The following is a 27,018-nucleotide window of genomic DNA, read 5'->3' as shown; positions in this document are numbered from 1 at the left end:
TATTTAGAAATGTGTACAATCACTCTTAAAGTGAAGCTTCACAAATGAAATGGGGCTTTATATTCCTCTTCCCATATGTATTGAATTTCCCAAGTTTTGTATTGTTCTGGCAAAACCAACAGTCCTCTTTCTAGATTATCTGCACCTGATTTACTAGCAGTACATGTGAAAAGGACCTAGGGGTTTTAGTGGACTACAAGCTTAACGTGAGTCAGCAGTGTGATGCAGCAGCAAAAAAAGCTAATGCTATTCTAGGCCCACTCTATTCTGTAACAGTCCCACTCTATTCTGCCTTGGTCAGACCAAATCTGGAGTACTGTGTCAAATTATGGGCACCACAATTTAAGGAGGATGTTGACAAGCTGGAACGTGTGCAGAGGAGGGCAACCAAGATGATTAAAGGTCTGGAAACCAGGCATTATGAGGAACGGTTGAAAGAGCCGGGTATATTTAGACTGGAAAAGAGGAGACTGAGAGGAGATATCATAGCCATCTTCAAATATTCCAAGGGCTGCCACACAGAAGAAAGAACAAGCTTGTTTTCTGCTGCTCTGGAGGGCAGGACTTGAACCACTGGCTTCAAGTTACAAGACAGGAGATTCTGACTAAACATCAGGAGGAACTGTCTGATGGTAAAGTGTGTTCTCCTTCATGGAGAGCACGTGTTGTGTGGAGGGCCAACAAGACACCCACTGTTGTTGGACGGGAAAAAGAGTTTGGCCACCATTATCAATTGGACCTCCTGTGGCTGGGGAGATTTATATGTTGCCATTTTGTGATTGACAGCCTTAGTCTTTAAATACCCTGCGCGCAGCGTTGAGCTTCTTCTTTTTGCTGCGTGCATCGGATTACCCGCCCACCCTCCCTATATTTAGGGTTGTTCACTTTGACCTTGCTATGCCTGTCATGGGGTCGTCTGCTTTGGGGCAGGGACCGGGTAGGGATTTTGTCCATTTGGCTGATTGGCTGGTGCCATTTGGTTTTTGCCTAAAGGTAAAGGTAAAGGTACCCCTGCCCGTACGGTCCAGTCTTGACAGACTCTGGGGTTGTGCGCCCATCTCACTTAAGAGGCCAGGGGCCAGCGCTGTCCGGAGACACTTCTGGGTCACGTGGCCAGCGTGACATCGCTGCTCTGGCGAGCCAGAGCCGCACACGGAAACGCCGTTTACCTTCCCGCTGGTAAGCGGTCCCTATTTATCTACTTGCACCCGGAGGTGCTTTCGAACTGCTAGGTTGGCAGGCGCTGGGACCGAGCAGCGGGAGCGCACCCCGCCGCAGGGATTCGAACCGCTGACCTTTCGATCGGCAAGCCCTAGGCGCTGAGGCTTTAACCCACAGCGCCACCTGGTTTTTCCCTACTGCGTAGCAAATCATCACAACTTGTAAGGTTGCGGTTAGGCATTGGTTTTATGAATTGGTTTGTGGAGGGGTAAGGATTGGCTCTGCCTGCCCCTCCAAAATGCTGCTGCAAGGGTTTTCTGTTAAAGGAACCCCAGGGGCTCACCATGCTCTTGTCCGAACCCCTGTCAAGGGGCTAGGGCCACGCAAGAGCCCCTGGGAGCATTTGGGGAGAGGTGAGGCACGGTACCCAGTCCCGTCTCTCTCCTCACTATGTTTTCCCTTTCTCACTTCGCAGGCGGGCGAGTGTCAGTCTGTCCCCGTGCAGGGTCAGATTACAATCCCTAAGCAACCACTCACATTGCTTGTAATTTTAATAAAGTTGTGGCCAAAATTATGCCAAAAACCTTAAACTAAAAATCATGTGTCAATTGTGTCTTATTGGGAGGGTGTCTCGGGGACCTCGAAACGCAAAAGCAGTTTGACAGTCGACTCTCTTTCATTGGAGGCTGAGATCCCTGCATTGCAGGGGGTTGGACTAGATGACCCTTGGGGGTCCCTTCCAACTCTACAATGCTATGATTCTATGAATTTAACAGCAGCAGCTTTTTAGGTGCGCAACTGGTACACACTTTGAGCATAAAGCTGCTTGACTTTGGAGTGACCTCTACAGTTGTCGCTGTGCCAGATGAAGTACCAGCTTTGGTGGTGACATGTTTGTGGGAGCAGTTTCAGTTTATTCAGTGGAGTGGAATATGCTAAGCTTCAGTTGCAGCAAGCAATTGGGCCGATCATATTCATGCACAAACCATACATTACTCTCCATTTCAGAAAAGGAACAAGCCCTTTACTTCATCTTACGAAGAAGTAACTGTGAGATCACGTGCGCCGGCTCTGTGGTGAACTAGTCCTTTTCCTCTGGAGTCATTTATTCTGAAAGCTTAGTATGTGCAAAAAGTGATGCGTGTCTTTAAATGAGACTACCCTTAATTCTAAAAATCTTACTCATTAATTTACAATAATGAGATGTAATGAATATTTATAGAAGATTTTATCTATACCTATTAATTTGCCACGATGTGATACTGGTATCCCTTCTTTCTGAATTAATAGCATGGGAAGGGGTGGTGGTGGATGGAATGAAAAGCTGATTAAACTAAAGTCTTGCATTTTCTGGTTAAAAGAGTAATATGTTCTGCACAAATGGAGGTTTACTGGAAAATTCATTGAACCTCCCAAAGGAGGCCAAGCCATTCTCTATGCACATTCCCATTATTGCTTGCAAGTATCATCATTCCACACACCCCTCTTCCTCCCCGTTTCTTTGGCACTCTCCTGTCCCCACGAATATCTTTCTTCACTTTCTGGAAACCAAATGTCTTCTCTTCTTTAACTTACCACAAGACTCACATTTGGATTAAAGATCAAAGGAAAAAACCTATGAGTGCAGATAGTCCTTATTTTCTCCGGAGTGTTGGAGAAACGTATTTGCTGTTAGATACCAAATACAGTGGTACCTCAGGTTAAGTACTTAATTTGTTCTGGAGGTCCATTCTTAACCTGAAACTGTTCTTAACCTGAAGCACCACTTTATCTAATGGGGCCTCCTACTGCTGCCACCCCGCCGGAGCACGATTTCTGTTCTCATCCTGAAGCAAAGTTCTTAACCTGAAGCACTATTTCAGGGTTAGTGGAGTCTGTAACCTGAAGCGTATGTAACCTGAAGCGTATGTAATACGAGGGACCACTGTATTAGTTTTTTAAAAATGAAATAAAGACACACACAACCTTCATGAGGTTTTGTTTAGCTAGACATTATTATTATTATTATTATTATTATTATTATTATTATTATTATTACCCCGCCCATCTGGCTGGGTTTCTCCAGCTACCCTGGGAGGCTCCCAAAAGAATATTAAAAATAAAATCAAACATTAAAAACTTCCCTAAACAGGGCTGCCTTCAGATTTCTTCTAAAAGTCAGGCCATTGTTTATTTCCTTGACATCTGATGGGAGGGCATTCCACAGGGCAAGTTCCACTACAGAGAAGGCCATCTGCCTGTTTCCCTGTAACTTTGCTTCTCACAGTGAGGGAACTGCCAGAAGGCTCTCAGAGCTGGACCTCAGTGTCCGGGCTGAACAATGGGGGTGGAGATGCTCCTTCAGGTATACTGGGCCGAGGCCATTTAGGGCTTTAAAAGTCAGCACCAACACTTTGAATTGTGCTCGGAAACGTACAGGGGGCCAATGTAGGTATTGTTTAATTTTGAATTTCTGATCAGCAGCCCATTCTGAAATATGTTTATTCATGGACTAAGGGCTCATCTACACTTTGATTGCCCTGTGCCCAGAGAGCCTAGGGCAGAGTGGTTTTGCCTTGCCAAATTCCCTGGGAAAATCTACTCTTTAGTGCTGAATCAGAGGAAACAGCAACCCAAGGAAAACCTGATTGATGTTTGCTCTGATTCAGCGGTAAAAACTGAGTTTTCCAGGGGGATAGCAGCTGAAGAAGCAGAAGTCTGGATAAGCCCTAAGTCCTGCTGCGTTCAGTGGGCTTCCCTTTTGCTAAGCAAGTACAGTAGAATCAGTGACAGTCTTTGGGCTCTCAAATTTCAGCAGCACTCTGTGCAATGCTAAAATGAGGTGCCCCCCCCCCGACTCTCGTGCTTCATTCTACAGCATTGTTTGGGTGCCCTCTGCAGGGCAGTGGCTAGCACAACCGGAGCAGTCGCACTACCATAAAACCGCCTCTGCCGCAGTGTGGGTTACGTTCTCAGCAGGGACAAGTCTTTTCACATTGCAGTTCAGATTTACTACATTGTGGCAAATGTACCCCAGATGGCTCTGTTTGTAATGCCTAGAACAGGGGTGGGGAACTGATGGCCTTCCTTATTACAACACCCATAATCTCTGACCATTCACCATATTGTCTGTGAGCTAACAACTAACAACACCTGGAGGGAATGCTTTTTTAAAAAAAGAAATCTAGTTTAGCCCCTTAATCCTATGATGATGATGAACAACAACAACAACAACAACACTTAATAATATGAGTTCAGTCCTCCTTTCACAACACTTTTTACTGTTTATCTGCCTGTCCTTCTAACGTTGTTAGAATTTGCATCATGCACCTCAATCAAATTACCATGCTGGTGTATATAGAAAGATGTATAAGAAAAGAAATCATGCAATAAAACCTATAAAAACAGCAGCTCTATAAAGCAGCATAAAAACACATGACATGAGCTAAAGGTAAAAGGACCCCTGACCACTAGGTCCAGTCAAGGCCGACTCTGGGGCTGCGGCGCTCATCTCGCTTTATTGGCCGAGGGAGCCGGCGTACAGCTTCTGGGTCATGTGGCCAGCATGACTAAGCCGCTTCTGGTGAACCAGAGCAGTGCACGGAAACACCGTTTACCTTCCCGCCGGAGCGGTACCTATTTATCTACTTGCACTTTGACGTGCTTTCAAACTGATAGGTGGGCAGGAGCAGGGACCGAGCAATGGGAGCTTACCCCATCGTGGGGATTTGAACTGCCGACCTTCTGATCGGCAAGCCCTAGGCTCTGTGGTTTAACCCACAGCGCCACCCGCGTCCCTTATGACATGAGCTAGAGTGAAATAAATCAATAGAAGCTAAAAGCTTTGCGGGGTTGCTCACATGGCACAAGGAGGATATTTGGCTCCAGGCAAGCCTCTCCAAAGACAGGGTGCCACCACCTAAGAGGCTCTTTGCCCAGTAGTCGCCTGCCTTGGGACATCTGGAGAAGAGTCTCGTCATAACTTTTGTATATGGGTAGGCACTGGTGGAGACAGGGTATGGGAAGGCCCAAAGCACAGCATTGTCCTTGCATGCAGAACATCTTGGGTGCAACCCTTGATGTCCTCCAGTAGGGCTGGGAAGAGTTTCTGTCAGAAACCCTAGAGATCTTCCGCCATTCAGAGTAGAAAATACTGACCTAGATTTTCAGGAATGCGTGCAGGAGCCAGGCCCTGTGACCAGTAGGACTTTGCAGGACGGGGGCCTTCCTAAGTTTGTTCTGAAGAGGCAAGGCGCGGCTGCACAGGTGAGGCAAATTGGTAATTCACAGCACCTGGTGGCAAGAGCTGGGAAGGGATATACAGTGGTGCCTCGCAAGACGAAATTAATCCGTTCCGTGAGGCTCTTCGTATAGCGGTTTTTTCGTCTTGCGAAGCAAGCCCATTGACAGCTTAGCGGATTAGCGCTATTAGCGGTTTAGCGGCTTTTAGTGGATCAGCTGATAAGCGGCTTATCAGCGGATCAGCTGATAAGCAGCTTAGGGCTTAGGAAAGGGGGGGAAAGGGGGAAAAACCCCGCAGGAACTCGCAAGACATTTTCGTCTTGCGAAGCAAGCCCATAGGGAAATTCGTTTTGCGAAGTGCCTCCAAAACGGAAAACCCTTTCGTCTAGCGGGTTTTCCATCTTGCGAGGTGTTCGTCTTGCGGGGCACCACTGTAAGGTCAGCATTTCCTTTCAGCTCTTTGCCGCAGCAACATGTTCCCTGCCTTGCTGTGTTTGGTTCCTTGACTCCTTGCTCCTCAGACCCTTGACTTTGTGACATCTTGCTTCTTGATCTTCGGACTCTTGGTTTCTGGATTCCCGTTCCTGCTCCCACCCTGCCATCTTGCCCCCGGTCCCGATGTCCCCAGCCAGGACTTCGCCTGTGAACTGGACTGTGACATAGATGGACCTATGGTCTATCTTGGTATAAGCCAGATTCCTATGTTCCTCCGTATCCTGCTCCTAAACTTTGCAAAGGACAACCTCAAGAAGGAACAACCACTGGAGGTGGGATAAGGCACTGAAAGAGTCAAAGCCTGATAGTGCTCATCGTATTGAAATGCAGTCTTGTGAAGAATGCTGAACCGACTAGGATAAGGCCTAGGTATGTTGATATACTGTAAATACATAGTGTGAAATATTTCTCCTTTCTTCTGGAACAAGTTGGTTCTTCCAGGATAAGCAGGTGGCATGTTCAGTGGCAACATGGTAGAATTTGGAGTGGTAGGCACAATCACCCCCTAAAGTCTCAAACTGCACTAAATTTGTAAGTCATTGACCTGTTTGTGAATGATGCGGCCAACATTAAGGGCATTTAGGTAAACCAATTTCATTGGAAGAGATAAGCATGTGCTTGGCTCTCAGGTTTATCACAGCCACTTTCCCTGCTCCTCCTTTTGATGAAATATGAAGACCAATTTGTACCTGAAGAAGTGTGCATGCACACGAAACCTTATACTAAGAGCAAACTTAGCTGGTCTCTAAGGTGCTACTGGACATTTTTTTAAATTTTTTTATATATGAAGACCAAACATCACCTTTTTTCCGGCATGGGAAGGAATATTCTGCAGGTATTTTGAAAACCATACTCTACTTTCCTCTGAAGTGCAATGAAATGTAATGTTTTATGACAGCCGGCTATAAATGCAACTGCTTTTTGAGCATAAACAAATTATGCTTTCCCAGCAAAATTATATATATATCTCTGGAAAGGAAATGTGAAGTTTTCAGGTGCAGCTTCAGCTGAGCTGGACAAATACTGTGATATCAGAGTTCAGAGATTTGTATTTGAATGTTAAGTGGCTCTTTGCTGTGCTTTCATCCATTCTGCTTTATGCTTGCTAACTTCACAACTGCTCATGAGAGGAAAGAAGAAAATGGGCTCTTAAGTCACCTGAAAATAGACAGTCATGCGCGAAAGGCTTCCCAGAGCGAATGGTGGTAGGGAGTTGATTATACTAAAATTGCTCAGAGCACCATCCACGTACGTTGTCTCTGATTTGGAGGATGATGAGATGCTAGGTCAAAATGGACTGTTGCCCGAGAGCATCATGGAAACTCTTGACTGTGTGTATTTATCGTGATAGGTAATGAAGGAGAAGGGGCTGCTGTGACCAGGGTTTGTCTCAGAATGCATGCAGAGAGGGGAAATGTGTGTTTGTTTCAAACTTTGCTTTCCCTTTATTTTAATTTATTTATTTATCATTGCAAAGAACTTTAGCTGTTCTTACTGCCAAAGAGAAAAGCCACTTTTTCAAAAAGTGTGGCACAGCTTGCCTCTTCTACTCTGCTGTCTGAGGCTATATGTACACACCATAACTTTAACACACATTCAGAGCGCATTCTTTCCATCAAAGAATCAACTGTACAGTGGTACCTCAGGTTACAGATGCTTCAGGTTACAGACTCCGCTAACCCAGGGTTAAGAACTTTGCTTCAGGATGAGAGCAGAAATCGCACGGCAGCAGCGGGAGGCCCCATTAGCTAAAGTGATACCTCAGGTTAAGAACGGACCTCCAGAATGAATTAAGTTCTTAACCCAAGGTACCACTGTACGTTGTTGTTGCTGTTGTTGTTATTAAGTCACTTTATAAACCACCCTTTATCAGAAGATCCCAGGGTGGTGCGCAACATTAAAAACACATTACAGAACATCAATGATAAAAACATGATAAAAAACCTAACAACAGGCAGCGTAATAGTAAAATAATCATCATAATAACAGTCTACTTCCCCACACTTTCACAGGCCATAGATTATCGAATACCTATAGGCCTGGGTTGCTTGGAACCGCAAATTTGTGAGGGGTAAATTACAATGCCCAAAATTATTTGAGGGATAGAATGTGCTTCAAATGTGCTTTGAAGTTATAGCTTAGACTTTCTGTGGGCCACACTAGATAGGAGAATAAACATGTCATTTTTCCTTGTAGCTGTTTGGTTGTGGGCAATTAGCCCTGCTCCATAGCTGGCCAGGTGGGGCTCACTAGCTCTCGGAGGAGGGGTGTGGTTCCTCAGCTGGAGTAGGCTCAGGACAGGTGAGGGTCACCTGCCTCATCAAGCCCAGATGCTGCAGTCAGCATGCAAAGTATAAAAGGGAAGCAGAGCTGAAGGGCTGTGTCTGCTTACTGCCCATGTTGATGGACCTCAGCTTGGATGCATGTGGGTCTTGGCAGGACTTTGGACACTGGACATATAGATTTACCCTGGACTGGGAACTTGACATATTGACTTGCTGCCAGGTAGGCCACGGGTTCAGGACACTCAACCATACATGAATATTAAATAAATGCATGGATGTTTTCCATGAGGCCTAGATGTTTGGTTGACTGTCGCTGCTTTACCTTGCATTCCAACATGGTAGACCTTGGAGAGAATGCTAAACCAATGGCAGGAAATATGGGCAGTTCTCAGCATACCTTCATTTAAAAGTCTCTCAGAGATTTATATGAAAATCGGAATCAAGTAATGAGTGAAAAAGGAAGGTGGCTGAGTAAGGGGAGGAGGGAGGGAAGGATATCCTGTTGCTAGTGAAATGGGGACTGGAAAAATTCCCTGCCCCAGCCCCTAAATGAAATCACTGAAGAAAAAGGCAGCAGCTCTATAATGAGGCATACATGCTATACAAAATAATGTCTTTGTAAATAATACTTTAATGAATGCTGCTGGTTGAGGGGGGTGGGAACATAATGACACAGCTGCAGAAAAGTAACCTAGTTAGAGGGAGCCTTCTAAATAGACTCTCTTCAGCAATGCAGTCGTCCGGCAATTTTGATGCCTTCCCTCAGCTAATCTCCCATCACCAACATCAAGTCTGTCATATTGATTTCTTGCAGGGAGGTGGTGGTGGGGAGAGAGCAGGGGTTGGGGAAAATGGTAAGGTGCCCTGCCTTTGTCAATCCAGGCCGTGGTTGCCAGGCAACGTGATGAGCTGACTCACTGGAGATCGTTTTAGTGGCCTGATTCAATGCCCCAATAGTCACCTGAGGATTTTTTTTTTTATTTTAAAAAGGAAAGCATGGGCAACGTTGAATTATTAATGCAATAAAACCAAGTGTTATGCTTCTTGTTTGTTACTGACAAAAGGACAGTGTTGGAATGAATTGATGGTTTAATGTAAAAAGGCGAGGCGGACAACTCTCTGTGCCAATTAAAAATAACACAGTGATCCAGATGATCGACAGACAGGACTCTTCCTTAATGAAATCTGTGGAAATGTATGTAGCATTCAGTCGGTGAAGCTGGCTGCTGCTGGCAGTTAAATGCATTCTACTGCAGTGTGCAGTGACCTCTCAGACCCACCGTCCTAGTGAAGCAGAAGGTTAGGCTAACTCAATGTCACTTCTGAGGGATTTTAACAGGCTGTACCCCAGTCCTCTCTCTCTCTCTGTGTTGATCTATCTGCTTGTCTATCTATCTATCTCACTTGTATGTAAAATGTAGAGATCCGCTGGTGTATCCTCAGAACTGTACTGATTGCTGATTTTCTAATATTACCACATTATCATTTCTTGCAAAACCAGCAGTCTGCCAAGTGTCTGTAGACCAAAGAGGGAAACAATATTTTTCTCCTATGGAGGGCTTATCTTATTCAATTATAGAAGAAGAGGGAAATAAACTGTGAAAATCCTAACATGACATTTGCTGGCAGTGTCAGGCATATGATGAATGCAGGGCAGTTTCATAAATAATTAGAAGTTTGCTTAAAGACAGTCTTTCCAATCTGGCAAGTTTAATGTGTGTTTATAAGTAGCCCTTCCAGTGCTTTTTTGCTGGGGGTAGCCAAGGGCACGCAGTACCAGAATCAACCCCCCCCCCAATGTTAAAAGTGTGGCATTTACTGTAACAACTTCATGGTGAGTACCGACCCCCCCCCCTTTAAAGGACTGAGCCATTTTGTATACTGCTAAGATATCTCCAGTGTTGAACTCATCCAAGCACTATTGGCTCGGCTGGATGTGTCTGTGGATGTGAGTGGGGCTATACCTGGAGATACCATATAGTCACATAGCATAGATACAGCAGATAATATGGGGACCACATTGGGATCTGTAGTGGCTTGAAAGCAAGGCAATCCATCTGCATCTTTCTGCAAGAAAATAAATAAGCTCTATCTTAAATAACAAACATGAGAAAATCAATCGTAAACAAACTTTGATTTTTTTTTCAATAAACAAATTATTGTCTGCCCTTTCTCGCTAGGGTATATCAATTACTTGCACTATATACTTCCTGTTTTCCTTCTAAAAATAAATCTGTAAGTCATATTATAGTTATGACGATATTGTGTTGATTGGTAGAACCAACAATATCACTGTACTTTTTGGGACACACTCACCCAGCCAAAATTTTAGTGGCAGAGGTTAAGCACATACTAGAGCTCACATTTAAAAAAGTGGGACTTAACTTCCCTCAGTACAATTTCTCATGCATCAAATCTTATGAACGGGCATAACAAGTTCATTTCTTTTAGTATACAAACACATGCTAAAATGCACTGCAAAAAGTCTTCCCCTCCTCTACATTTTTTTTTTTGGGGGGTGTGTGTGTGAAGTAAATAGCCATATGTTATTTCTTCTTCTGCTGCCTGTTTTAATTGGGATTGTTATTAATTTTATGATGTTGAGTTATTTTGTTTCTTATTGTTCATTGTGATTTTGATTTTAATCAGGAAAATAGTTCAGGGGAAGGGATAGCTCAGTTGGTTACAGCGTAGTGCTGATAATGCCAAGGTTGCAGGTTCGATACAGCTGTGTATTCCTACATTGCCGGGGGCTGGACTAAGGATCCTTTCCAACTCTATAATTTCTGTGATCAAAACCTCTTCCCTCAATGCTGTAGGGCAGGTTCAATTTGCACATGCACACATTCTGCAGCTACTATTAAGAATTGAAAGAAGCCTTTTGGACATCTGATCACAGATCTCCCACAATCTCATCTGGCTCAGAGCTTTGAATTCAGAGGAGGTTTCTCCCACAGAGCAGAAAGCTGCAGCTGCCGCTACCTGTGGCAAACCAGATGAGAATGAGACTCTGAAAAGGAGCAATGTTTTTTGTTTGCATCCTGTTTGCACATCCCCGCTCAGAGCTGATTGATTAAAAGCAAAGGAGCTTTATGTATAGGCAAAGGAAGGGACCACTAGGAATAAAGTGGGAACTAGAAAAACAATGTTTGGAACATTATGCTCCCCTGTGTCAAGTGCCAATGTATCTCATATTAGGAAAACGGCCCGTAATAAACCCATGTTTGTGGTATCAGAAGAAAAGTGCTTTTGTTTGCCATAGGGACGTCTCTCTACCCCAGTACTTCTCATTGGCTACCCTTAGACAGAAAGCAATGCCATGGATTTAGTCAAGGTGTTTTATGGATCATTTTGTTATCCCAAAAGGTAACATGGGCTGGGACCATAAGAAGAAGAAGAATAGTAATAAATTGCACCCAAAGAATGTAATTTGGGAACCACAATGGGGGGGGGGGGACCAAAGGTCATGTTGAAACCAACTACAAACTGTTACCTACAACAAGCACTAATTATGGAATGAATGTTTATTTTTTTTCTTTCTGTTGATTACATTGTGTTGTGTAGTTTTTTAAATCAATAAAGCATTTTAAATTATCATCATAAATAATAATAATAATAAATTGCATCCAACGGCAAAAACTGATAGATTTCGTGGGATATTTTATGTACTATGCATTTGGGGTGGGGTACATAAAGGAAACTGTTAAGTGTTAAGTGACTGACATTTGGGGATATTGTTTACTGTAATCATACTTCTGTAGTAGTACAGTGGTACCTCGGGTTACAGATGCTTCAGGTTACAGACTCCGCTAACCCAAAAATAGTACTTCAGGTTAAGAACTTTGCTTCAGGATAGGAACAGAAAGAACAGTTTCAGGTTAAGAACGGACCTCCAGAATGAATTAAGATCTTAACCTGAGGTACCACTGTAGTGGGATTTTGTTCCAACCCCAGTTGGTAAAGAATACAGAGCACGGACAATTTCCCCACTCTCTCTCTTCCCCCATTGGTATGATGTGTGGTGTGTTTTGCACCGATATCCAACTGCCAACCCTGAAACTCTATTAGATGCTAAAAGGCTTTGATCACCAACTGGATCAAGGCAGTCCAAGTAGGCCAGTAGATATCTGGACATCTAATAATCATGCTTAGCATTTTTATAGCGCTTTTTGAACATTCCACGTACTTCACATACATTATCTCTGTAATCCTCAGGCTTTGTACTGGCAATCCACTATCTGGAAAGTTCACCGTTTGTAATGATAACACATAGTGCCTTGCTAGAAATGAGATACAAAGGCACCTATTTATTACATTCTGAGATTTATCAAAATATTACTGCACTTGCCACAGTGGTAGGTAGACAGTGGATTCCATTTCTATATGGATTTGTACCTTTCTCCGTGCCTAACACTGTACTAAACATCTATGTTTGAATCCTTATTAGCATCATTAATAATTTATTTATACCCTGCCCATCTGGCTTGGTTGCCTCAACCACTCTGGGTGGCTTTGAACACATATAAAAACATAATAAAACATATATGCATAATATGTGTTTATATATAATATACGTAATAGTATATGCATAATATTTATACCTGCATGTGAATGCCGATCCTGCCATCAATTGCTGAGCTGCTGTACACCTTTTTTTTTTAATTACAGCAGTAGAATTATTATATTTTCTGCCATTAAAAATAAATATCAGTCCCCATCACTTTTAGTGTCAAGAGATATATTGCAGATATAACATAATACTATCTGTAGATCTCACCTATAGCTTACGACAGCAGGTGGATGAGCTATGCAGAAAAATAATGATACCATTCAGAGCAACTTGGGGAAGAGTTGGGGTCAGCAGTTTTCCTGGCATTACAGAGTCATACATACATCAGGTTACTCATTCTTCCAGAGATGAGAAAATCGAGCCATTGCTCATTTACAACCTGCAGACTCATTTAAGTAATGCGAAGTCAAATTGTCCGCTGGTAGTAAGGTGAGTTTTAGGAAGAGGAAACTAGCAGAGGGTGTCATCAGCAAATTAGAAAACCTGGCTGCAGGCACCTGAGGTGTGTGCTTTCGGGACCCTCTATTCTGGTGAATGTACTATGTTTAAATTCTCAGGAGAAATGGGATGGCCCCCCCCCTCCACCTTCCATGATGTGGCATTGTAACAATGAGTGTTTTCTGCCTTTATCAACCACCACTAAATTTTGCATCCCTAGATACTGCAGGAAAGAGACGAGGAGATGAGGGAGGTCTGCTTTTGGAGACAGCCCCCCATCTGCCTTAACGTCAGTTTGTTGCTTCAGAGTGTATATGTATGAATGCTGTGGCTGCTGCCATCCTGTATCCCCCCCCCCTTTCATTCTTGTAGCAGCTTCTCTGGGACCATAGAAACCAGGCCATCTGACTCATTGGGTGACCAGGCGTGTGCTGAGTCATGACACACCAAGCTGCAGCATCTGAGTCAGAAGACCTGTTTGTTAGGGGCAGCTGCAGTGAGCCCCTAACAAAAATAACTGTGTATCAGTCCATTCAGAGGATGGATCAGATGTAAGATCACTGCAGGGAATTAATCTCTGGATTACCTTACATTGCAGAAACCATGGAGTATCAAGCCCATAATCTCATTGAAATTGCAAGGGAGGTAGACCAAGAAGTTACAGAAAGGGAGGGTTCAATTCATCCAAACTTTAAAATCCCTCAGTTTGAATGAGAAATTGAAACACAGGCATAAACCTCTCCCACTGAAACCAAGAGATTTAAATCAGCATTCCACCAGAGCCAGGGCCTTCTCAGTGATGGCTCCGACCTGGTGGAATGCTCTGTCCCATGAGGCCAGGGCCCTGCAGGATTTAACCTCCTTTCACCGGGCTTGTAAGACAGAGCTATTCTGCCTGGCCTTTAATTTGAATTCCAGCCTGATCTTTTATGCCCCTTCCTTCCCTCCCCCTCCCCTTTTTATGAAGATTACCCGCTCTGGGATCCCACAGCTAATTCTCCCCTGGTCTCCATGCTGGCCCAAATAGGACTAACTTAGCCAGCTAGCCCTAGTGATCATCTAATGCTGATTGGATGGATTTCCCCCCTAAATTGATGTTTGAATTCTGAATTTATTGTTATTCATGTTTTATGCTGTTTTTTGTTGCATCAGTTAAGTGTTTTGAATTTGTTGTTAGCCTCCCTGAGCCCAGTTTTCTGAACTGGGAAGGGTGGGGTATAAATAAAAAATTATTTATTTATTTATTTATTTTATTAATTATAACCTTGTCTAGGTAAATGCATACATAAACAGGGCAACATTTTGTCTCTGCTACTCATGTTAGATGGGAGATTCCATACAGAAGGACTTGGAAGTTTGCACTGAATAAATAATAGAATTGTAGTATTGGAAGGGACCCTGAAGGTCATCTTGTCCAACCACCTGCAATGGAGGAAATTAAACTAAAGCATCCATCACAGATGGTCATCCAACCTCTGCTTAGAAACCTCCAAGGAAGGAGAGTCCACCACCTGCCAAGGAAGTCCATTCTACTGCTGAACAGCTCTTACTTACAGAAAGTTCTTTCCGATGTTTAGTCGGAATCTTCTTTCTTGTAGCATGAATCCACTGGTGAAACTTTATGCTGGTCCTTTGATCAGTAGCCCCTCCCCCTGCCTAGACAATTATTTGCTCGCATGGCAAGTCGTAGAATGAAGGGATTAGGCCTGTGCGATAATCTGCTAAATCTATTACTTCTGTGTTCTACAGGCAGAGGTTCACTGTCTTCTGCAGACCCAGTAATTACAAAGAGTGCATGCCACTTCAGAGAGAAAATCTAAACAAAGCTGGCAAATGGGTGACAGCAGCTGTGTTCACTGCTGTTTCAGTTGCCTGAGTGAAAATTCTTTGCTCTGTGACTGAACTGTGTCCATTCTGGGCAGATCCACACCATCTCATGTGCGTCTAAAGCACATGGCTTCTTCCAAAGAATCCTGGGACCTATACTTTTCTCCTAAAGACCTACAATTTCTAGTACCCTTAACAAACTACAGTTCTCGGGATTCTTTGGGGAAAGCCATGTGCTTTAAAATGCATTGTAAAGGGAAAGGTAAAGGAACCCCTGACCATCAGGTCCAGTCATGACCAACTCTGGGGTTGGGGTGCTCATCTCGCTTTATTGGCCAAGGGAGCTGGCGTACAGCTTCCGGGTCATGTGGCCAGCATGACTAAGCTGCTTCTGGCGAACCAGAGCAGCGCACAGAAACACCGTTTACCTTCCCGCCGGAGCGGTACCTATTTATCTACTTGCACTTTGACGTGCTTTTGAACTGCTAGGTTGGCAGGAGCAGGGATCGAGCAACGGGAGCTCACCCCATCTTGGGGATTTGAACTGCTGACCTTCTGATTGGCAAGTCCTAGGCTCTTTAAATGTATGGTGAAAAATCTTCCCTCTCCTTTTATCAGTGTATTAATGAATACATTTAAATCAAAAACAAGCAAAAAAACCCACCCCAACCCTGTTTTTTTGAAATAGATTACTGTGTCAAGTTTGTAGCTATAGGGAAAAAAACAGTGTAAAAAACTATTTTCTTAGTCTGCGCTCTTACCTTTTTCCATGTTATCCTTAAGATACTTTGCTGTGGTATTAGGGAAAACTGAGAGGCATTTGATTTATTTCTTAAGAAATGTGCCTTTCTTGGGTTGCTTTCAATGTTCAAAACATTGTGTCTGAAGGAAGAAATGTTTGCAATGTAGCAGATAAAATTAGATGGAATGCAGCCTCTGACAATGAAAGTTCATGTCCCCTAGAGCAATCTCAACTTGTATCTATTAGGGAGAACGGATGGCTTCATTTTAAACATTTCTGATTCTGTTCACCTTAAAAGTGATGCACTGCTTAAATTGAACTGTAGACCTGCGGTCCCCATGGTCACAAAGCAGGCTGAAGGTATCCATAAAAAGTGACGGGCCTTTGCTCTCATTTTCACAGAGGTTGTGTGGGGTTGACTGTGAAGTCTGTAAGGTACCTAGAAAGAGAAATTGCATTGTTACTGATTTCACACCATACATTTAAAGTATCGCCTTCCATAAAAAACCTGTCATTTGTTAAAGGTTCTGGGAATTGTTGCTCTGTGAGGTGGCAAACTACAGTTCCCATGATTCTTTGCGGGGTGATGTGCTTTAAATGTACACAACCATATACTGAACAGAAAGCAAGTAGGGGAAATTCCAACCCATCTGCAAAAAGCAGTGGGATTTAACTCCCCATCAAAATTTGAAAACAACTTTTATCGTCCCTCCCGTGTGGTGTGGAAAATCATGTGTTGTAATTAAATTAGCCCCTTTACTCGATCTTTGCTGTTTCTTGGCACTGTAGATAAGGATCTTTTGATCTATAAAGCCTAAATGACTTGGGCACAGCCCATCGTATGCAATAGGCTGCATCCCCCTCTCCTGTCTGATCCACAAGTACTCGAAAATCGAGTAGGAATACCCTCCTACTAGTGACATCTGTGAGGGAAATCAGGCATCAAATGGGGGGGGGGGGGGGGAGAGAGGCAGCCATTTGACCTCTCAAGTTGAACACATGGGCTATAGCAATCTGTTTTCTCTCCAGCATCTGGTAGTCAGAGGTATACTGTCTCCAAACATGGAAACCTCATTTAGCTGTCATGGATAATTCTATCATCATTGAATTTGTCTTAACACTTTTCAAAGCCATGAAGCTAATGGGCATCATCGCCTACTACTGTAGTAGTAGTAATAATAAATTATTATTAATATTTTTATATGTCGCCCATATGATTGGATTGCCCCAGCCACTCTGGGCAACTTCTAACAAATAAAACACAGTAAGACATCAAACGTTAAAAACTTCCTCATATAGAAGGCAGATGTCTTAGAAGTCGTTTATTTCCTTGACATCTGATGGGACATGCCAGCATGGGCCAAACCTTTCCTATATATTTTGCCACATCTGTATGACGTTCCTTACACAGGTTCCCTGGAGCTGAGCAATGGAAGTGTGTTGTAAAATCCTATGGCCATGGAGGGGGGAGCACGAAACAAGGATGGGAATATCCTGATGGGACAAATATCCAAAGCGTAAGTCCTGTGGGAGTACCTTCTTGACTTTGTGGGGAAATGATGTGCTACCTTAACTGGCACTGTGAAAAAAATATAAGGAAGTACAGGTCAGTTTGCCACTTCACACCATGAATAGTATGTCTGTTCCTTTACCATGCAAAGTTGTGAAAGAGGATTCAGGTTCTTTCATACATTTCTTCTCCCCATCCCAGCTGCCTGCTTGTTGGAGCAAATTAGATTCTTCTTTCACTCAGCCTCAGGTGGGGCTGAAGGATGGATGCTGTAACCCAGGGGAGGAGGGGAAGGGCAAAAGAAGCCACAACTGCACCAACAGGAAGCAATTTCCAGTTTTTGGCCTTGCAATGCTTCGGAGTAAGGATCAGAGCAAAGGGATGAATATGGAGATCAGGGAAGCTCTCCTAAAGGGTGAGAAGATCTGTTTCTTATTTGGTGGTAAGAACATGCTGTAGTCCACTCACATCTAGACTCCACAGACACTTGAATATTACTTTACCCAAGTGAGGGCTCATTCCTGGCATTGGGTTGCATCCAGACTTAGTCATGCTAAGAAGACCCTTTGAAATCCATGATTCACTTTAGTTTTGTTGTTCTTGGTGGGTACATTCATTTGGTGGTTGGTACATTTTGGCATTAAGCGCCTGGTAAGATATGGATTGAATGCGGGTGGCACTGTGGGTTAAACCACAGAGCCTAGGACTTGCTGATCAGAAGGTCGGCAGTTCGAATCCCCACCATGGGGTGAGCTCCTGTTGCTCGGTCCCTGCTCCTGCCAACCTAGCAGTTCGAAAGCACGTCAAAATGCAAGTAGATAAATAGGTACCGCTCCAGTGGGAAGGTAAACGTCATTTCCATGCGCTGCTCTGGTTCGCCAGAAGCGGCTTAGTCATGTTGGCCACATGACCCGGAAGCTGTACGCCAGCTCCCTCAGCCAGTAAAGCAAGATGAGCGCCGCAACCCCAGAGTAGTCCACGACTGGACCTAATGGTCAGGGGTCCCTTTACCTTTAAGATATGGATTAGATTAAGTCCTTTTTTCCATATGAAATTCAAGTTCCAGTATACTACCTTGTAATGGAATGATAACTGAAGGAGGTTCTGCTTGCGCCTTTCACACTTGAATCCAAATGGATCGGAACATTTTGCTTAGTACAGCACTGAGTCTGTGTTCCCACACATGTTGACCAGGTCAAGCACACACGGGCCACTTTGAGATGGTCTAGAGAATGCATTTATAAATGCTATCATGCATTTCTGTTGCCCATCTACTCTAAAGCAAAGAGAACTTACTTATTTAAGATTACAGAAAGGTGCTGCACTAGGTGGCAAATAATTGCTTCCCCAAATGCTAGATGAAGCTTAAAGCAAATGCATAGGATAAACTGATTTTAATATATTTCAAACAGCACATATTTGTCATGCCTCCTAAAATTTGGGTTGCCCGCAAATCCCCCCTGCCCCCACTTTTAAATCTTTTCTTCTAACAGCATTAGAGAGTGTCAGCCAATGTGCAGTGTATATACATGGAATGTCTGGGTCATAAGGTGCCATTCGGTGAAGGGAAACTATTTCCACTAACTATTGATGGGTAAAACAGAAGATAAAATATGACTTCAGAAGCTTATTCAAAGGAAGCCACTCAAAAGTCAGTCCCTCACACTGGATTTAAAGCCAGAGGTGGAGGCAATTCTACACCAGTAGCAGCAAATAAAAGGTACTTTAAAAGTGTAGGATTAAAAACAAGACATAAAAGGGCCGCAATGCCCTCTTTTCAAGTAACAGAACAACCTACATTATGAGCAGCATTTTGAAGTACACATCAAACCGATTCCTCCCTCCTTTATCCTTTTTAATCTCTACCAGATGCACTTTCTTTAAATTCAGGTTTTACATTCCTAACCACAACTTGTCTGGACACACTGGGAAGAGCATTGAGGGAGACATGAGTGGTGTTTCCCGTTTATTTTCTCACTTTAAAAACTGCCCATTGAAGGCTTAACTTCTTAAATATCTCCGCTTTGTAGGATTGCATTAATTTATTTTGATCCTCACTTCAGACAATCTTCTACTCTCCGTTCTAAGGAACAGTGAAGAAAGACTGGGCTGATACGATACCAAAGCAAAGCAAGGCACATTGATTTTAACAAAAAAAACTTGGTGTGAGTGTGTGTGTAAAATCAGTGGATCAGGTTCAACTTTGGCTGGACCGTGGCCAGAATATTTAAAATTTACAATAGCTGTTTGAAATCTCAGAAGGAATTTTGTAGGTGAGTCTTAATTGCCAGCATACATAGTCTTCCCCCCTCCGTTTTTCTGATTCCCCGGAATTTCTCAGAAACTGATAAATGTAGCTTTATACAGAGATATGGGGTGGGTGTGTTATAGACATGTGCCTTTTTACTTCTATCAATTTCTGGTTTAATTAGAGCTGTTGGATCTGTGTGGTACTAGCTTTCTTGCTTCTTTCTCACAGGGAGGGGGCATGTCTGAATCTTGTCTGACTGAAGCTAGGCCTCTCAAATCAATTTTATGCATTACGGCAACATGGTATGTTTTTAACGATATTTAACAGACTTCACAAAAATTTGGCAAGCCCTGACTGTTGACCCTTTGTTATAAACACCAAGCCACCTTTAATTTTTTTTTTAAGGTTATCTTTTGTAGTTGTGAATGAGCGAAGGGAACTAAAGCAACTGCTTTTGTTTTGCAACATATGTGTAAACAGGGTGGGAATGAATAATAGCTTTTTTTTTTTAATGCTTCACAGAAAAGTGCAATACACTCCTATAAAGCCAATTTTGAGACAAAAAAGGTGTTTTAAATCTTCTCCTTCACCCTCTCCAGATAGACAGACAGAGAGACAGATACTATTCAACATTTCCCCCCTCCCCCATTTTCCCTTCATGTTTCTAATTCATGGGCAAAGAGCATTTGCCTTTTCCCAGGATGCATCTCTTCCATATACCAGGGAGTTAGCCTGAGGCCATACCTATATATCTGATCCATGCATAATGAAGCATGAAGCTGCCAATTGTCGAGAGCGTCTGCTGTGTCAGAGACTGATAGGCATTTCATTTGCTCGCTCCCAGGGGCCCACCACACATCTCAGGGTTCATATAGTATTTATTTTAGGCCCTCGCATTTCTCATCTGTGAACTTCACACCATGTGTATGATGAGCAACCCACGCTCCAGCCTGAAGAAAGCTCTCCAGGTAGTTTCAAATGTAATTTGAGAGAGAGAAAAGAGAAAGAACATGGCGCCAATTATGAACGAAGGCTTGCATGGGAAGCGAAGGAAGATTAAGCCTCTTGCACACAACAGCTGTGTGGGGCTTTCAGAGCCTGATGACAGCAGCCCTTGCCTCTTATTCTAATCGGGGATGGATTCTAATAAGAGGCCCTGTTTAATAAGGAGACTACTTTGCATATGGGCCCATAGGGATTGTGCTGTGCTGTGCTGTGCTGTGCACCGAGCAACTGTGCATTTTGCAGAGATTATGACAATTGCATTGTGGTCTTTTGGTGTGTGTGTTTGTGTGTTTGGCAGAGGGGCAGGCTAATCTAATGAACAGCAGGTCCAAATTCTGTGCTCCTTTGAAATCTGAGCAGGGAGTAATGATCCTGAAGTAATTGCTTAAAACTGCTGAAAATGTGATCTTACCACACCAGCCAACTGAACACTGTATTGGTTCCCTAAATATAGGCTTGCATAGGATTTTATATTTGAAGATGTGCATGCGCTTTTACACCTGCATTCGTCATACTGTGGAATTGTGAAAACCTCTTGTTTGAATTTGTCGTATGGCCCTCCATATTAGGAAATGGAATAAATTCTGCAATCACTCACCAGCCCTTTTGTTTGTTTTGTTTTCCATAACAGTAGGCAATTGAGACGGGACGTGTGATCTGAGCCTATTGATAGAGGGAAAAGTAGAACAGTGTGGCTTTACACATGTTTACGGTAGGTATCAGAAAATATGTTCAGAGAATGCAAACAAAATATTCCATTTATTTCATACTGTTGCTTTGAATATGTAGGTCCTTTGATATTATGTATACCACCTATAGCACAATCCTGCTGAAGTCTACTGGTCAGAAGGAAATTCTGTTGAGTTCATTAAGGCTATATGACTAAATTTTTGCTTAGAGTAAATAAAGGTAAAGGGTAAACGGACCCCTGTCGTGGTCCAGTCACGGACGACTCTGGGGTTGCAGCGCTCATTTCGCTTTATTGGCTGAGGGAGCTGGCTTACAGCTTCTGGGTCATGTGGCCAGCATGACTAAGCCACTTCTGGCAAACCAGAGCAGTGCACGGAAACGCCATTTACCTTCCTGCCAGAGCAGTACCTATTTATCTACTTGCACTTTGACATGCTTTCGAACTGCTAGGTTGGCAGGAGCAGGGACCAAGCAACAGGAGCTCACCCCGTTGCAGGGATTCGAACTGCCGACCTTCTGATCGCCAAGCCCTAGGTTCTGTGATTTAACCCACAGCCCCACCCGTGTCTCTTACTCAGAGTAGAGCCACTGAAATTAATGGATCTAGTTCAGTCATATTTATTAATTTCAGCCAGTCTACTCTGGGTATAACTAACATTGGACTCAACTCTTAATGACTGTAACAAAAGCCTGATTCATACATTGCATCAAAGGCACGAGAGCAGATTGTTTATGTGAAGTATAATTACATGAAGAACCAATGTAGTGTAGTGTAGTGGTTAGAGTGTTGGACAGAGACCTGGGAGACCAGGGTTCAAACCCTCACTTGGTCATGAAGCTTACTGGATAACCTTGGGCCAATCACTGCCTCTCAGATCAACCTATCTCCCAGAGTTGTTGGGTTTAAATGAGGAAGGAGAACCTTGAGCATTTTGGAGAAAAAGAGGGTATGTAAATGCAGTCAAGCAATAATAATAATAATAATAATAATAATAATAATAATAATAATATTCCCATGCAGTTCAAACAACATGAACTATGCTTGCACAAGTCTCCTCTTTTTCAGGCTGGTTGACATCAGCTCAAATGCTGGGAAACACAGAACTGTGGTTCTGTGGGTTCCATTTATACCTTTCATGTGTCATTTGTATGGCCTAAGCTCTACCAAGGGAGTCACAGCCAGGCCAAACGTTGTACCTTGAAAAAGACTAGGGCTACATTCCTGAAAAAAGGAAAGCACATAGAATTCCTTTGACATGAATGAAACTTAAATATACTTTTAGTCCAGGTGGGCTCATTTGAGTGCGTTTAGGTTTCATTCCTATTAGCACACCCACCTAGGGACCAGTGCTCAGAATGAACTAGTTCGGTTTAATGAAATTTACTTACTTATTTAAGATTTTTATATACTGCTCAATCATTAGCACTTCCGTTAGCACATAATAACAAGCCACGCAGAAAATTTAGCAATGAAACAATAAAAAAATAATAACTTGAAACAAAAAGCCTTCATAAGATGCTTGCTGGAGCAAGAAACTGCAGCAAAGATGGTTCCTGTCAAATCTCCGTTGGGAGGAAATGCCACGGCCTTCGGTCCACCACACCGAATGCACTGGATGATAGTTTCCAGAATTTGGGGGTGAACTAAATGTGAATTAAGTTCATATTGAGAGAGAAATTTAGATGATTTCTAGTTCATTTTCAGGTTCATTTTCTTACATATGTCATTTATGCTTTAACGTGTTAGAAAAAATAAAGTTAAAAACCCACACTCCTCTCTCTCTCTCTCTCTCTCTCTCTCTCTCTCTCTCTCTCTCTGTGTGTGTGTGTGTGTGTGTGTGTGTGTGTGCATGTGCATTTGTGGTTTTTCCTAGTCTTTAAAAGAATATTTTATACTTCAGTGCAGCAGCTTGTAATGTTCTGAATGGCAAACATTATTTGGTGAGAATCATTAGGATGAACTTTGAATGGAGCTGTGATCTGAACATGAACTGGACTAGTTCATTTTGTAAAGGGGTGGAAATGAACTGGAATTATTTCCCTTTTGAACATGTTCAACTTGAACTAGTTCCTTTTTAAAAAAATGAACTTTCCAAGCTCTGCCCGGGACTTAACTTTTGAGTTGACTTGCATAGTAATTTATTGATAGCTTGCTTCAGATTGCATGCTGTGTAGGCATTTGTAGATCTAGATATTTCACATTTATATACAGTGGTACCTCAGGTTAAGTACTTAATGCATTCTGGAGGTCCGTACTTAATCTGAAACTGTTCTTAACCTGAAGCACCACTTTAGATAATGGGGCCTGCTGCTGCCGCCACGCCGCTGGAGCCCGATTACTGTTCTCATCCTGAAGCAAAGTTCTTAACCTGAAGCATTATTTCTGGGTTAGCGGAGTCTGTAACCTGAAGCGTATGTAACCTGAGGTACCACTGTAGGTGCGTATGGCAGATTGAATTCAAAATAGATGGCACACATATAGATTCTACGTGAGTGTCTTTGTATTTGGTGTGTTTAAATTAACACATAATGGGGCAACTCAAATCAGATCCAGTCACTTCCCTGTTTGTGGTGGGGACAGAGATAATTAACACAACTTAACATCCTTGGTCACCTCTTATATTGCGCATACACACACACACATACAATAGATTATCGATAGATAAATGATAGATAAACGATAGATAAACGATAGATAAATGATAGATAAACGATAGATAGATAGATGATAGATAGATAGATAGATAGATAGATAGATAGATAGATAGATGATAGAAAGATTAATGTGAAAATGGGTCTGAAAAGCATTACCAGTGTACACTTGGGACATGACCCACACTGGAAATTGACTAACTTGTCTGTCCCTACAACACACAGAGATACACTACAGAATATTTGTTCAACGTCCTTTATGTAGGAATTTTGCTATGCTCTCTCTGTATCCATACACTTGCTTTCCAAGGGTATGTTACATGTGTAATTTGTAGATGGTTTTCTTTTTTTGATGCTGGATAGCAAAAAACTGAGGGTGAAGTGTAAATACCCTGCTTGCTTCGTAATGCAGCAGGACTATCTGCATTGCAGGCCTTCTCTCGCTCTGCTAATGGGATTCAGCCATGATGAGGAGGGACCACCCTCTAATGGAGACAGGCAGTAGTTCGGCTCCAGCAAGTCATTGTAGCATTGGCTTTCAACCATGCCTTTGTAGCAAGATGCAACGAAGCAGAGACTCAAGTGGTGCCTTTGTAACATAGCAAACTGCTGTCCAAAAACGATTTCAGCGCTTTCGCCAGAGAACAGCTCCCTTTAGCCTCTATTTGCATTGGAGCAGATATATATACACACACCTTCTGCCAAAGAAGATGAAATACTTCCTATTTAAATGGTGGGGACTCGTACGAATCACCAAAGTATTGCTGGTTGTAGTAATTCAGACCCATTTACCTCAAAAGAGATTTTGTTGACGTGCCTTGTAAATGTAAAGAAATATGGTCTTTTTGCTTCAAGCCTTTATTTTTATTCAACATTTCATGAAGCTGCCATGTTTAATATCTGTAGCAAAAAAACTCTTGTTTTCTGCAGAAAACTCTGTTTCTTCTGTTAGTAAAGAAGGATATTGCAGAATGACAGTGAACGAGAGATATACAAATGGCAGTTTGGGTTGGTTTTGGGATGCATATCTAAATCCATCTGTTATCTAAGCCTCCAGTAGCCCCTCTAGCAGGCATTGAAACTTCACCTATAGAAGAATCTAAAGCTAGATGACCTTCTCAAGGGGTGGTGGTTGTGCAGGAAGCCAGCCCCACAAGAGATATGTAAGCTTTATTCCTTCATTTGTTTTAGCACTCAGGCTGTAATGCAAGCTTTTAAAAGGATACATAGATTCTTCAAATGCCAGGGTGTGTGATTCAAACCTCTGCACCTGCAAGACCTGCAGAGCTGCTAAAATGGGAATCATTTTCAGCACCAGATCAATAATGCCTAATTGTCCTCATTTGAATAGGCAATTATTCATATTCTACTTTTGCTAAAATTCATCTGATTAAAACCTGGCGATGCCTCTCTCTAGCTACCATGTGGTGTTGCTGTATTTTTTCTTTTCTTTTTTTAAGAGACAACTTATTTCAATGGGGAGGTGCAAGGTAAATAAAGTGTTATTACAGGCATCGCCTTACCTATTTTGTGACCTGTTCCGGGGGTGGGGTATATTTACAAGTGAAACTGAGAGCTTTGATTCTAAGGTTGCAATCATGAGGCGATGTATTAAGGTTTCTTGGGAAGTGAATATAGCATATCTCCAAGACAGATCAAAACCACTTAAGTGGTTCAATAAAGAGCTTTCTGCACACACTGATATCCCTATTCAAAATAAGATTCTGGGTTTCCTTACTGATAGAGAAAAGTTAGTCACTTAAAGAGATTTTGAGGTCAAGAATAATCAGCAGTATTCTTGGAGGCCTCTATTACAAAATTTTGCAAACTTTGAAAATAGAAAGATAAACGTAATCATGACAGAAGGGTGTTTTTTTTTAATGAACCTGTCATATCGGGGCCCCTTTCCTATAGGCAGAATTGTTCCTATATAACCCAATATTATGCTGCATTCTGGGAAATTGTCTCAGTGTAATGGCTGCTAGCTAGGAGATGTGGGAGGTTAAAAAGCAAGCTTGATTCTTGCCAATTTTCATGAAGGAGGCCAATGGAAAGTGGGTCTTTTGGCCTATTAAGGTTGTAAGATGATTTTTTAAATCATATCCAAAGATCTTCTGAAAGGTAGGGCATATTGAATCCATAAAATAAATTTGGCAACTGAATGAAACTCTGACATCAATCCTCTTAAAAATAAAGTAGATTCCCCTCATGATTATTTATGTATGGATCAATCCAAGTACGTTGGTTGCCACACTGATTAAAGGAAGTATGTGTGCTGCTCCATCTTTTAACCTATATCTTTGTCATCTTAGCATTTTCCTGCACTCAAAATTATTTTCATGCGTGGTACAATGTGCAAAACCAATAAAATGGAACATTCACAAAACTCAGTGAGGAGATTAAAGCCCCTGATTGATTAACAATTTACATTTCTAAGGATGCTTTTATCTAGGATTCCAAACTTTCCACATGTTGGAGTTAGCGATGGCATCAAGATTCAATAAGATCTGTTTCACAATGTGAGTTTACCTAGCTTGCAGTATGCAAATATATTTCTTGGTGCGCCTGGAAATGCAATTCTGCTCTCAGTCTAAATTGAGAATACGGTGACTTTTGTTCTTCATACTAGGTGCTCAGAAAGGCAGCTGCTTTGTTAGTGTGTGACTGGCAAATTTCATTACTGAAATTACGTTATAGAAGTATTTATGAAGCACTTTGAGGATAAAGCCTTAGGCTCCACCCACTACAAGAGAGAAGCAGTTTCTAAAAAGCCATCCTCTTCTGCACTTCATCTGCATTACCTGGTCTCCCATCTGATGCATTTCGTGTGCCATTGGGCCAATGAGGTAGGTTGGGGTGCACTTCATTCCTCAGGACTAGGGGAGGGTGCCCATGAGGCCCATAGCTCTGGCTTCATGTGCCCTGGGGCTGCAGGATCTGGTGAAGGAGGTTCTTGTCCTTGTCATGGATTCAGTACCCCATCTCTGATCACCAGCCTCAGGCTGAGTGTAAGATATCCAGTCTGATTCTTTGGGCAGTTACCTTGCAGCCTCTGTGTCTGTGTCTCATTGCCCCTGGCCTCTGGGACCATGAATACAGGTGACTTCCCCTGGGGCTGAGGAGCAAAATCCTCCCATGCTATTTTGCTGGTTCAACAGTGCAGGGAGCACA

The 27,018-nt window shown here is 42.7% G+C and overlaps 1 long non-coding RNA gene across 2 annotated transcripts in view; it reads left to right on the top strand.

The window, feature by feature from the left end:
* LOC307212764 overlaps positions 1 to 27,018 on the top strand; it is a 272,381-nt gene that overhangs the window by 126,448 nt on the left and 118,915 nt on the right. The gene's annotated exons all lie outside the window — the stretch shown is intronic.

Source organism: Podarcis cretensis (assembly GCF_951804945.1).
Source record: "Podarcis cretensis genome assembly, chromosome: 3".
In the NCBI taxonomy this organism is placed as follows: domain Eukaryota; kingdom Metazoa; phylum Chordata; class Lepidosauria; order Squamata; family Lacertidae; genus Podarcis; species Podarcis cretensis.
The sequence above is the reverse complement of the archived record's forward strand: the minus strand, read 5'-3'. Positions and strand labels throughout refer to the sequence as shown.